Source organism: Uloborus diversus, chromosome 9 (assembly GCF_026930045.1).
Source record: "Uloborus diversus isolate 005 chromosome 9, Udiv.v.3.1, whole genome shotgun sequence".
NCBI classification, from domain to species: Eukaryota; Metazoa; Arthropoda; class Arachnida; order Araneae; family Uloboridae; genus Uloborus; species Uloborus diversus.
In genome coordinates, this window is record NC_072739.1 from 104,546,881 (window position 1) to 104,559,388 (window position 12,508).

Here is a 12,508-nt window from a genome sequence, read left to right on the forward strand (position 1 = left end):
GCGCGTTTCTCGTTGAAAATAATAGATAAATAAATGCCCGTGAAGACTGCATAAAAATACAATCAATTGTCCATCAACTGTCATCGCCAATTTTTGATAAAATGATTCGATATACCTGGTATACTTCTAAACATTCTGACAAAAGAGAAATTTTTCTGAATGTAAATGAAGTATGTTTTCCAACGACTCTTTCACAAAAAAGTTGATCCTGTAAGCAATCTTCCTTTATAAATTGTGCGAGATATCAAAACAGTTTTTGTTTTCCATGTTTTTATGATAAATATCATTCTGGTGTATGTATATAAATAACAACTATATTGTTAAAAATCATCTATAAATTAAGCTCCACAGTAATTTTGTAGCCTTTGTAATTCAAATTTTAACTTGTATCGATTTAATTTATCTCCATTTTCTCTATTCAAGTGCTTTACGTGTTTAAAAATTTCGCATTATCTTCAATTCAAATTGTACAAAGCTGTAACAGTTACTTTATAAATGAACAAAAAAAAAAAAAAAAAACACTCGCAGCGGATTTGAACCCGGATCGACAGCATGGAAGCCCAGCGCGCTGCCCACATGAACGCCGGGCGCTTGTTTACGGACAATCTCTACTAGTTAATAAGTTGCGCGTAAATCTTTAAAGGTTGTTTTCTCGGAATTTTATGGCTAGTGCGCTTTATTACTTTACCCTGAGAGTACCCTTAAGGGATACTACTAATCTGCCAAATCTCATCCCGATCTGAATTTCCGAGACCGTAACCTCTCCTTGTAAGATTAAATACGTACGTATGTACAATTTTTATTAAAAAGTGAGGGATAATGATAATATGGGCAGGTCGTTGGGCGACACTAGCAGGTTTAAACTTGAGAGTTGTTAAACTTAAAAATATATTAAACCGGTATCAAGGGCTTCCATATGGGGGGGGGGGCAAGTGGGGGCTCAAGCCCCCTCTCCCTTCTTTGAAATTAGTACATCCTTGCTTTTAGTACTTTTTTTTTTTTTTGCAAAAATGAAAAATTATTTCTTTTCCGGCAATTAATCAATAAGTTATTAAAAATGTCAAATTTTAATAACTCTAATCTGTACTGAAATCGATTTCCATGGGGAAAATATCCTGCTAAACCATGGGGAAAATATCTGAGCCCCCCCCCCCTTAAAATTTTGCATATGGGTTTGTATGCGATTGTTAACGCTGTGGCAGCCATGTTAAAACGTTTATGAAATGTTTAAACGCAAGGTGTTTACAATGCAGTGGTGTTCCCCCCCCCCCCAGGGCGATGACACTCATCCCTCAAATGTGACGTTGAACCCCCTAAAATAAATTAAAGCCGCTTAAGTTACCCTCTCCTCTTCAAAACTTCAATGGCGCCGTCTGCGCCATTTACCCCCTCCCCCGCGCTCTCTCTTGTATAATATATGGTTTGTTGTGGAATGCTCGGTTATCGAGCCTCTCGGATGATTTGAAAACCGAATACGTAATCTGCTTTTCAGAGAAACTTGATAATCAATTTTAACCTTTTTGAGGACCAACGCACGGAAAATGAAACGTAGCTACGGAATCTTAAATTCCGAAATGGACCGTTGCGAACGTAAGCATTTTCAGCAGTTTTGCCTCAACTTTACGAAAAAAAATAAAATAATAATAATAAAATAAAATCAGCACATTAATTGACTGAAATTTTTTAAGTTGAGTAAATAATATGCTAATCAACATTTACGAAACTATAAGGAGTATGACATAAACAGAAGCGAGTAAAACAAGCAAAATACTTAAATTTAACTACCCGCGCGAAAATAAATGCTACGCACACAAGAAGTCACAAATATCTTGCGTATGGAATTTCAAAAAAAAAAACAATGTGAATAAAATGTAATTTTTATTTAAAAATTGGGCCGAAGAGTGGAAGCTAAAATAAATCCCAAACGACAAACTTCAATATTTCTTTTTAATGCACTCAGAAACATTTCAACTTCACTCCCTGCACTTTTACTGTTATTGCATATTCCTAAAGTCGACGAATGAAAAAGAAAAATAAAAAAGAGCGGATCAAGAAAGAAAAAAAAATCATGAAATTCAATGCACTTCAAGCCACACTTGCACACTTTTCAATGCGTCGGGAATCCCAATCCTCTGGAAAACGCAATCACAAATATTTTACCCTCCCTCCTCATATATTAGTCAGATAAATATACTTAACTACTCTTAACAAGAGCATCAAAAAAAAAAAAAAAAGCAAAGCTATAAACTAGAAAAGAATGAGTACTTTAGCGCAGAGCAACTATTCCCCTACTTGTTTACATTATTAACTTCGTGTTTGAGAGCCCGAAACCATTCGAAATAATCACGCGATAACTGAAAATCATTAGCTTAAATGCATAACCGTTCGAATAAATTACTCAGTCGCCCAAATGCCGAGCTCCTAGTTTCTGACAAGCTAACAGGGAATCTAGTCGAACCTGCATCCCCCAAGGATTGTGACCCCAAAATGAAGACTAAAATCTATCGAATCGACCCCCTAAAACAAGCTTGCATTTCCAACTTTACCGTAAGGGTAAGGGGACAAAAGGTGTATCTGCTCATTTTATCGAAAAACAACAAAAAACTAGACCCAGACTTAAATGTAAAAACTAGAATTTTTCATGGAATTTGGGGGGAGTGGTATTGATTCCCCTTCTAAAAGGGGGGTGTCAATACCCCCCAACTTAACCTAAAACTTCTAAAAGCCAGTAGGGTTCGCCCCTTATTATACCCCTAAATGGTAGCCTAAATGTCACATTCCTATCTCGAGCGCACCCCTGCCAAAACAACGCGGGAATTCAACTGAAGTCAAGGGAGTCCATCTCCCCCCTTTCGCAAGGCGATGGCGCACCCTCTCAAATGTTACGGAGCATCCGTCTAGAAAGAGCCCTCCCCCCCCCCCCCCTCCCGAAATGAGATGGAAAAAAACAGCTTCTAAAAATTTCGGTTTCGCAGGCTGCGCCATGGACCCCCTCCCCCCTTCCGAAAATGAGATTAAAAAAAACCTCTCAAAAAACCGGCTCTAAAAATTTTAGTTGCACAGGCTGCGCCATGCTCTACCCCCTTTTAGTGGGCACCCCCGTAGCAGTCAACTCAATTTTGGAAAAGCGCAGAAAATGAACTACTTGAGTACTCGATTCAAACGTCTCGAGATCTCGATTTGAAACATCTCGAGATCTCGATTTGAAACATCTCGAGATCTCGAGAAGTCAATCGCTCGAGTACTCGATTCAAAAGATCTCGAGAAGGCAATCGCTCGAGTACTCGATTCAAAAGATCTCGAGAAGTCAATCGCTCGAGTACTCGATTCAAAAGATCTCGAGAAGTCAATCGCTCGAGTACTCGATTCGGAAGATCTCGAGAAGTCAATCGCTCGAGTTCTCGATTTCAAAAGATCTCGATTATCAATCACTCGAGTGATCGACTTAAAAAGATCTCGATTATCAATCACTCGATTATCAGAAGTACTCGATTCCCGAGATCTCGATTATCAAAAGATCTCGATTATGCCCATCACTAGTTTCAGGAATAGACCCCACTTTATTGTTACTACCGATATATTTGCTTTTGTCTGTGATGAATGTGGGTCATCTTTTCCAACAAAAAGAGGTCTAGGAAACCATAAAAACGCCCACAAGAAGAGGAACCTTCAGGCTGAATTCGACAGTCGGGGGGCCGTTGCTGCCCAACCTACTGCTCCTGCTCCCTCACCTCCCCCAAATGCCCTTTTGGATTTTGTCAACAATGGGCCTGGTTGTGCGGGGGAGTTGGGGGTTGTAGCTCCTTTTTTTTGTGCGGCGACACGAGATCGTCACCCGTTCCAACGGATGCTGTTTTTCCAAATTCTAATTATTCTACTGTTTCTGATAACCCTGGCCATAACGTTAATCACTCGACAGTTGTTCCCTACAATGATATCGTTGGAACGGGTGGTGACCTCAACTCTATTCTGCATAATTTTTCCCATATGTCGCGCTTAAATATTTCTAGTCACTCACCTTTCCCCGGTGGTTGTGCAGTTCCAGCTGCCCCCCCCCCCACCCGGGTTCTCCCCACCTGTGATTTCTCAAGTTAGATCAAATGCTGCTTGCCCTTACAATCTGGGCGATATTTGGGCACCTTCCCATGAGGACGACGCATTTGGGAGGATTCCACCCACGTTGTCCCCCCGGAGTAGATCTTTTACTATTGATCTCGACGCGGTTTTACCTCCCGGTGGGCTTTTTGGCTCGCCGTTTTTTCACCCACCCCCGTTGGATGGCTTCGGAGCCCTCTCTCCTCCGGGTTTCCCGACGAATGTTTCCGGGGCCTCCGGTGCTTCCCCTCGTTCGCCATCGTTGAACGCTGTTCAACAGGCGGATGAGAAAGTTGTGCTGGAGGAGGTTTTCGCCGAAAGGGCCGTCCGGGCTCCCGATAGTGACAATGGTGACCCCGCCATTTTTGACGTCAATCTAGAGCCCGGCTTCCTCCCGGAATTTGAGAGACGCTTCGGAGAGATCCTCCGGGGCAATTATTTTGACTTCGATCAGTTTAACGATCTCGTGTCGACGTTCATCAGGAGGGTTGCTGAGGAGGTTAAGCTCCCCCCCTTCACCGACACGGCTAAGAGGGGAAATTTCAGACCCATTTCGGCCGACGACCCGAGGGCAATCCAAAAACTGTACAAAAAGAACCGCAGGCGTGCTATGCGCATTATTCTCGGAGAGGAATCCGGGTATTGCGACCTGGACCCTGAGGGCGTGGCCGATTACTTTTCCATCCAGAAATCTCCTCCCCCTGATGACACCTCTTTCATGCCAAGTGAGGACCGTGCGGAGATCTCTCTCAGGCCATTTTGTAAACAAGAGGTGATAGCAAAACTGAAGGCCTGCGAGAACTCCGCCCCGGGCCCCGACAGGCTGACCTACAATCATTGGAGGTCGGTCGACCCCGAGGCTCGGGTTCTCACTTCTATTTTTAATATTTGTCTGAAATTTAGAAAAATTCCAACGGCATGGAAGAGGTCGAAGACCATCGTAATTTTCAAAAAAGGGGATCGTGATGACCCCGGTAATTGGAGGCCCATCGCCCTCAGCGACACAATTTACAAATTATATGCTGGGTGTCTGTCCAGGCGCATCTCGATGTGGGTCGAAGGTGAGATCGCGCTGTCGGAGTGCCAGAAAGGTTTTCTGCCCTTCGATGGCGTGTTCGAGAACAACTTCGTCATCGAGACCCGGATAAAGGGGGCAAGAACGTCTAAAAAGGACCTTTTTCTTGCCTCCCTTGACCTCTCCAATGCCTTCGGGTCAGTCCCTCACTGGGCGATCTTCGAAGCATTGGCTAAAAAAGGGGCGGGGTCCGGGATGGTGGAAATTCTAAAAGATATCTATTCCAACTCCACCACCGCGTTCATGACCTCTAGCGGTATCTCGGATCCCAGGCCTGTGGAGACGGGGGTCAGACAGGGATGCCCCCTGAGTGGTTTGATTTTCAATATCACTATTGATTTCTTAACCCGCGAGACTCAGGGGGATGGGCCTACCCATAACATCTTGGCCTACGCCGACGACCTAGTCCTCCTGGCTGGGTTGCACATCGATCTCCAGGAAAACTTGGATAAGGTGTGCGACTTGGCTTCGAGGGTGGGTCTGAGGTTTAATCCTGGGAAGTGCTTTTCGCTTCACCTAGGGACGTCGGCCAGGGTGGGAGCACGGGACACTACGTTCTATTTGGACGGGTCACCGATCCCTACCCTTATGGACTGCTCCCCGGGGACCTTCCTGGGACGGCCGGTGGGTTCATACTGTACTGCCCAAAAGCGTAGTGGCAACAGTTGAAAATGACGCAATGGATATAAGGCAGTACGAAAGAGCTAAAGTTTCCTTTTTTACGCATATCATCTCGCCTTGCGTGCGTGGCTGAAACAGCCTCTCGAGTTTCGTTAAAATGGTGAATGTGGGGATGGCCCTTTGCAAGGTTAAGTGCAGATAAATGTTCCTCGCTAAGATGTGAAGTCTCGGCATCACATAAGTGAACCAAGAATCTATCAGTCTTCTGCCAGACTAAATTCATCGCTGTGTCGGAAGTGGAGGCCCCATGGACCAGACCTGGGAGCTAATGAACGCATCGGATGGTTGGAAATCATAAATCTTGTGGCCCGTGAAAATGAATAGCAGGAATTGGAGTTCGGAGCTACTGGCAGCGGGCGAATCCTCAAATCATTCAGCCTACGCTAGATCTTTGAAGCAAGGTCGAATTGGTGCCTTTTGTACAGCGTGTGAGATTTCTAGTGTTTGATGCCTCGTCGTAGAATTCATCCCCTGTGAAGTAATGTTTTAATGTATTACATGAGAACTTTTTAATTTGTGCAAATTGTGGTATTATGTTGTTATAGGCTAATGTTATTTTAATGTGTGTAAAAATGCAAATTTCATGTTGGTTAATTTTAAGCAGAGAGTTATTTGGGCTTGGTGCTTTTGTAAATATGTATAGGCGGAAACTCTGGCCATGTAATAACTAATGTATTTTAACTTTTATTGGGGGTTAATTTTAGAGTCAGTATTTGATCAAGGAGTAGTTTTAAATTCTTTTAAAAGCACTATTCTTGCAATTGTATTTGTGTTATAATGCTGCATCTTAACCATGCCACCTAGTAAGAATAAAGCTGTTTCTTTCTTTAAAGAATTGTAATTAATGTGATCTTGGGTATGTGTTTTGGTGTTTCGCGTACTGTACGTTTCGACAGTACAATACGTCCCCAAAGACACCCGTTTCCTCCAGGAACTTAAAAATCGGGCCTCTAAAATCCTTGAGGCCAAACTTGCACCCTAGCAGCGACTTGACGCATTAAAAACCTTTTTCTTCCCATCTTTGAATTTCTTAATGCGCACAAGCCAGTTTGCCAAGTCTGACTGGGCCGAGCTAGACAAACATATAAGACCTCTAATCAAGAAAACTCTAAATATCCCGAAGAACGCTGCGAATGAATACTTTCTCGGTCCCTCCGAGTGCGGCCTCTTCGGGATCCCAGTCTCGGCTGAGGATTCAGACATCTCTCATATCGACTCCGCATTTAAGCTTCTCACTTCAAAAGACCCAATTGTTAAGGAGCTGGCGTGGGACGAAGTCAGAAAAGCGGCTCACTACAGATTCCCATCTAATGATCACCTAGATAATATTTCAAAATTTTTAAGTGGTGAGCCTGCAATTTTAACAAGTAATGAAATTTCTTCTAACTGGACTCGTGCCCGCGCTGCGTCGACCAGGCTGCATGTCAAGTGGAATATCTCCGAAGCCGGCGACGTTAGCATCACTGAGGGAGATAAAACCATCTTCCAAAGGAGGGCCATCTTCAAAACACTAAGATCTGTCTTCAAAAAAGCCCGAGCAGATGGCCTAAAAGCTCACCCACATCAGGGCAAAACGTTCGAGTGTTTCGGTGCCTCCAAGGCCAGTAGTCATTTCAACTCGAACGGGGGGTACACAAGATTTGCCGATTGGCGGTTTGTGCACCGCGCAAGCCTCGGGCTTGTACCCCTTAATGCCTATAGGCATGGCCCTGGTCCCATCGACAAAAGATGCCGCAAATGCGGCCACGATGAGAACCTCCACCACGTGCTCTGTCATTGCATGACATACAGTGCCAGCTACCAGAGGCGGCATAATCAAGTCGTTGATCGCATCAAGAAAGCCGCTCTGGGACGCTGGTCTGTTGTGGGGGAGAACCAGGCTCTTGACGACTCTGGGCTCCGTCCCGACCTCGTCCTGGAAAAAGGGGACGCAGCAATTATCATCGATGTGACTGTCCTCTTTGAAAACAACATCTCTGCATTCCAGGACGCGAGGGAGAACAAAATAAGAAAATATACTCCACTGGCCGAGACCTTGAAAAACCTTAAGAATCAGAAGTCGGTCTCGGTCGATGCCATCGTAGTGGGGTCCCTCGGGTCGTGGGACAAAGGTAACGACAAAACTGTGAGACGGCTGTGCTCGAGTAGGTATGCCCATGTCATGCGTAAACTGATTGTCAGTGATACTATCAGAACATCTAGGGATATCTACGTCGAGCACATATCTGGCAGGCCCCAGCAGCCATGAATCTTCCGGAACCCCAATAACAACTAGAAGGCCGAGGGGCGGTTCCATTTCAACATCTAATATCATCATGACTTTCTTCATCTCCTACGTTGAACCACCGCTTATTATGAGCGAGTGTGCCAAGATTTGTTGTCGGACTTTACATCTTCCGGACATTGACTTTTATGAACTTGACATCTGATGGACTCTTTTGCGGACTTGTATACTGAATCGTTGCAAGTGACACGGTTTACCACCAGTTTTTTTTGGTGTTTACTCGTAAATTTTTACTGACTGCGTTTTACCAAATTTTATCTTTTCTTATGCTTAATGCCTCAAAACTCACTAGTTGCTCTTTGCTTCTGGTGGATGTAATGATTTATTTGTATATATTTGTGTTGTGCCCGTTGCGACCCCGACCGCTGATGGAAAGACACCTGGACCCAGCTCTGCACAGGATGGAGACCGACACCCCGTGCGCCGCCAGGACTGCTCCCCAGCCGAGGACAATCGTTGCACCCGGAGGCAGCCTGATCACAACTCGCCCCTTGGAGGAGACCGTCATCTCACCAGTTGGGAGCCGGACGAGAGCAGGCAGAAAGAAGAAGAAGGCCGTCCGAAGTACTTCAGGTAGTGCGGAGCCCTCGATGCCGACACTGGAAGAAATACTTTCGGATCCGCGCACCCCGGAAGTCATCAACAGCCCTACCGGATCGGACAGAGAGAGTGACGACCCCACCTCGACGGATATACCCCTGGCCACCGAACCTGACATCCCGCACCGGTCGGATAACACAGCCACGGACGCCGAATTCTCCCCGCCCGGGTTGCCACTGGAGCAAGGCAACGCATCTCCGACCTACGCCAACGTCGCTGCCGGAAGCCTGCCGCAGAGACCTGTCAGTGAGGCCGTGCCAGCTATCCCGGATCAAGACCAGCCTTCAATCACAGCTGCCGCCCAAGGACAGAGCAGCGTTGTGCAGGGTACCAGCGAGACAGCGACCGGACGTCAGTCCAGCTACCCAAGGCTCCCGGTGGACGCGGCCCCTTGTTTCGTGGACGGGACGGAACTCAACTTGACATTTCCATTCAACTGCCCTCTCGCCTGTCCTACTGCCGGATGCCGGAGTTCATTCCTGGGGGAAACCTAGACTGGGGTGAAGCAGTCCCTGCTACGCCATCTCCTTGCCGAGCACAGGATTGACATTAGAAGCCACTCCTTCTGGTGCAGGGTATGCAAGCTCCAGCTAGGGAAGAAGAACATACAGAAGCACGGGTGCCTCCGCACCAGGAACCTGATGGAGGCCCCCCAGAAGGTTCTGCAATTTCGGTGTGAGGAATGCGGCGCCTCATTCCCAGGGAAGAGAGGGTTGCGGAACCACATGCGGGCACAACACCTGATTAGGAACCGCACTACCAGAACGGGTGGAGAGGATCAGCCGTCCACGTCAACAGGAGCCACCCCCCACCTCGTGCCTCCACGGAAGAAGATGCGGAAACATTGCCTGTGCCGAATGGGAGCCCTGACGCCAATTCCTCACCAGGTCACGGGAGCAACGGAGTTCCTTCACCTACCGCATCAATCGAAGCCTCACAGGCCCAGGTCGACGAGACGACGGTGGCAGTGGTCCCCAACGTGCTGGAGAGCATTGATGAATCCCCCTCTGCCCCCTTCACGCAGCGTTTCCAGGACCTTTTAACCGCTTACGGTGACGACAGCTGGGAACCCTTCTGCACCCTACTGGAGGAATACACTGCCTTCGTGCAACACCACGTGAAGCTGCCGGAGCCATCTGGAAATCACGTTGCAAGAAGGCCTCCCAATCCGGGCAATCACCGGGATATCCAGCGCCTCTACAGACGGAACCGGAGGCGTGCTGTCAGGCTCATCCTCGGGGAAGACTCCAGGAGATGCTCGATCCCCGTCCCCACCATGGTGAACACCTTCGCTGAAGACGGGTCATTTGACACGGACCGACTCAACGATGTTGCCTTCCAGCCTGCGGCCGCCGACCCCGTGGACTTTTCAAGCTTCACCCCCGCGGAGGTGTTGCTCCGGCTCACCAGGGCGGAGAACTCGGCTCCTGGGCCAGATAGGCTTACCTACGCACACTGGCGTGGCGTGGACCCGAACGGCCGGACCCTTGCAGTTATTTTCAACATCTGCCGCAGGGCAAGGAGGATTCCCGAGCAGTGGAAGGCATCCAGGACGATCTTCATTCACAAAGGTGGTGACCTGGAAGTCCCGAAAAACTGGAGACCGATTGCCCTATCCAACACAATCTACAAGACCCTAACCGGATGTCTGGCACGGAGAGTCTCCGCATGGATCGAGGAACATGGGGTTCTCCCATCGTCTCAGAAAGGATTTCTCCAGTTTGACGGGGCGTTCGAAAACAATTTCGTCCTGGAACAGAAGATCCAGAAAGCCCGCAGATCCGGTCAAGACGCCTGCTTCGTGTCCCTGGATTTCGCCAACGCCTTCGGCTCTGTCCCCCATCAAGTTCTCCTCAATGCGCTGCAGAAGACGGGAGCAGGCGAAAACTTCACGGAGCTCGTCCGGAACCTTTATGACGGAGCGACGACGCAATACATAACGGAAGATGGAGAATCTGACCCCATCCCTGTCCTAAGGGGGGTAAGGCCGGGTTGCCCGCTCAGCGGGCTTCTCTTCAACCTAGCAATCGACCCTGTCCTGAGGGAGGCCCAGCTCGAGTCGACGGAACACACAGCCCTTGCGTACGCGGATGATCTACTGCTCCTGGGCCCGGACCCCGCAAGACCGACTGGACCGAGCCGTCCGGACTTCATCGAACCTCGGATTGGACGTGAACCCAGCGAAGTGCTTCTCAATTCACCTATCCCATGGTCCCGTGGGTTGTCGACCGACAGTGTTTTACGTCGAAGGTACCCCGGTAACTGCTCTTCAGGATGGCGAGGAGAAGAGGTTTTTGGGGAAGCCAACCGGTTTCCGGCTCCTTCCGCATCAGGCGTCGCTGGACCACACCATCCAGGTCGGGAAAGACCTTCTCAGCTGCGCCTTAGCCCCATGGCAGCGCTTGGATGCCTTAAAGTCTTTCTTCTACCCAGCGCTGCAATACGAAATGAGGACAGCTCAGCGGAGGAAGACCCAGTGGAGGAAAGTGGATGACTCACTGCGCCCCCTCATCAAGTCCACCCTGTACCTGCCACGCGAAGCAACTAAGGCGTATCTGCATGGGTATGCGAAGAAGGGAGTCTTCGGAATCCCGCAAGCCGCCCTGGACTCCGACATCGCTGCCATCGACTCGGCCTTCAAGCTGCTCACCTCAAGGGACCCCAGAGTGAAGGACCTGGCCTGGGCGGATCTGAAGGACTTTACTGCTGCCTGCATCCACCGTCAGCCGTCCATGGAGGATCTCCGCAACTTCATGTCGAGGTCTGCCACACTCCACTGCTCCCATCCGACGACGTCAAACTGGTCGAAAGCCCGCGCCGCCTCGGATCGTCTTGGGATATCCTAGGAGCTGATCGACGACCGGGAGGTATCCATCGTCCTCGGAGCAACGACCATCACAGACAGGAGGAGAGTGTTCCAGCTTCTTCGGGGACTTTTCCGAACGCGATATACTGAGAACCTCGCTGCCATGCCCCATCAAGCAAAGACTCTCCCGTGCCTCTCCCAATCCAAGGCCTCCACCCACTTCCACCGCGAGGGGAACTTCACCCGGTTTGCAGATTGGAGATTCGTCCACCGGGCTAGACTGGGTCTGGTCCCCCTCAATGCGTACAAGCACGGCCCCAACATCAACAAGAGATGCAGAAAATGTGGGAGCCCTATGTTGACCCTTCCGCACGTAATCTGCCACTGCCGGCAGTTTAGTCCCCAGTGGACCGCTCGTCACGACAAGGTGGTGGACCGCCTGGTTAAGGCAGCTGCGGGGAGATGGGAGGTCTATTCCGAGGAACCGTCCGCTGATGGGATCAAACCTGCGCCCGGATACTGTCCTGCGGAAGGACGGTAGTTTCCTCTTGCTGGACGTCACCGTCTGTTTTGAGAACGGCCAGGAGGCCTTCAACGCCGCCCGGAGGAGGAAAGAGGAGAAATATGCTCCGCTTGTGGAGACTCTCAAGGCCCGGCACGCGGATGTCAAGTTCGAGGCGGTCGTCGTTGGCGCTTTAGGATCTTGGGACCACAAGAACGATCGAGTCATCTCCCGCCTATGCTCCCGCAAATACGCCAACCTGATGAGAAGGCTCATCGTATCGGACACCATTCGTGCCTCCCGGGACTTATACGTGGAATTCATCTCCGGCGTACGACAGGACGGTCCCGCCCGCTCCAACGGGGCTTCTCAAGGAAATGGTTGAGCATCCCCTTCGCTTGTTTTTCGATGTACTGTTCTTGTTCCTGTTTTATCCTGTTGCTTGTTATATTGTTCCTGTTTATT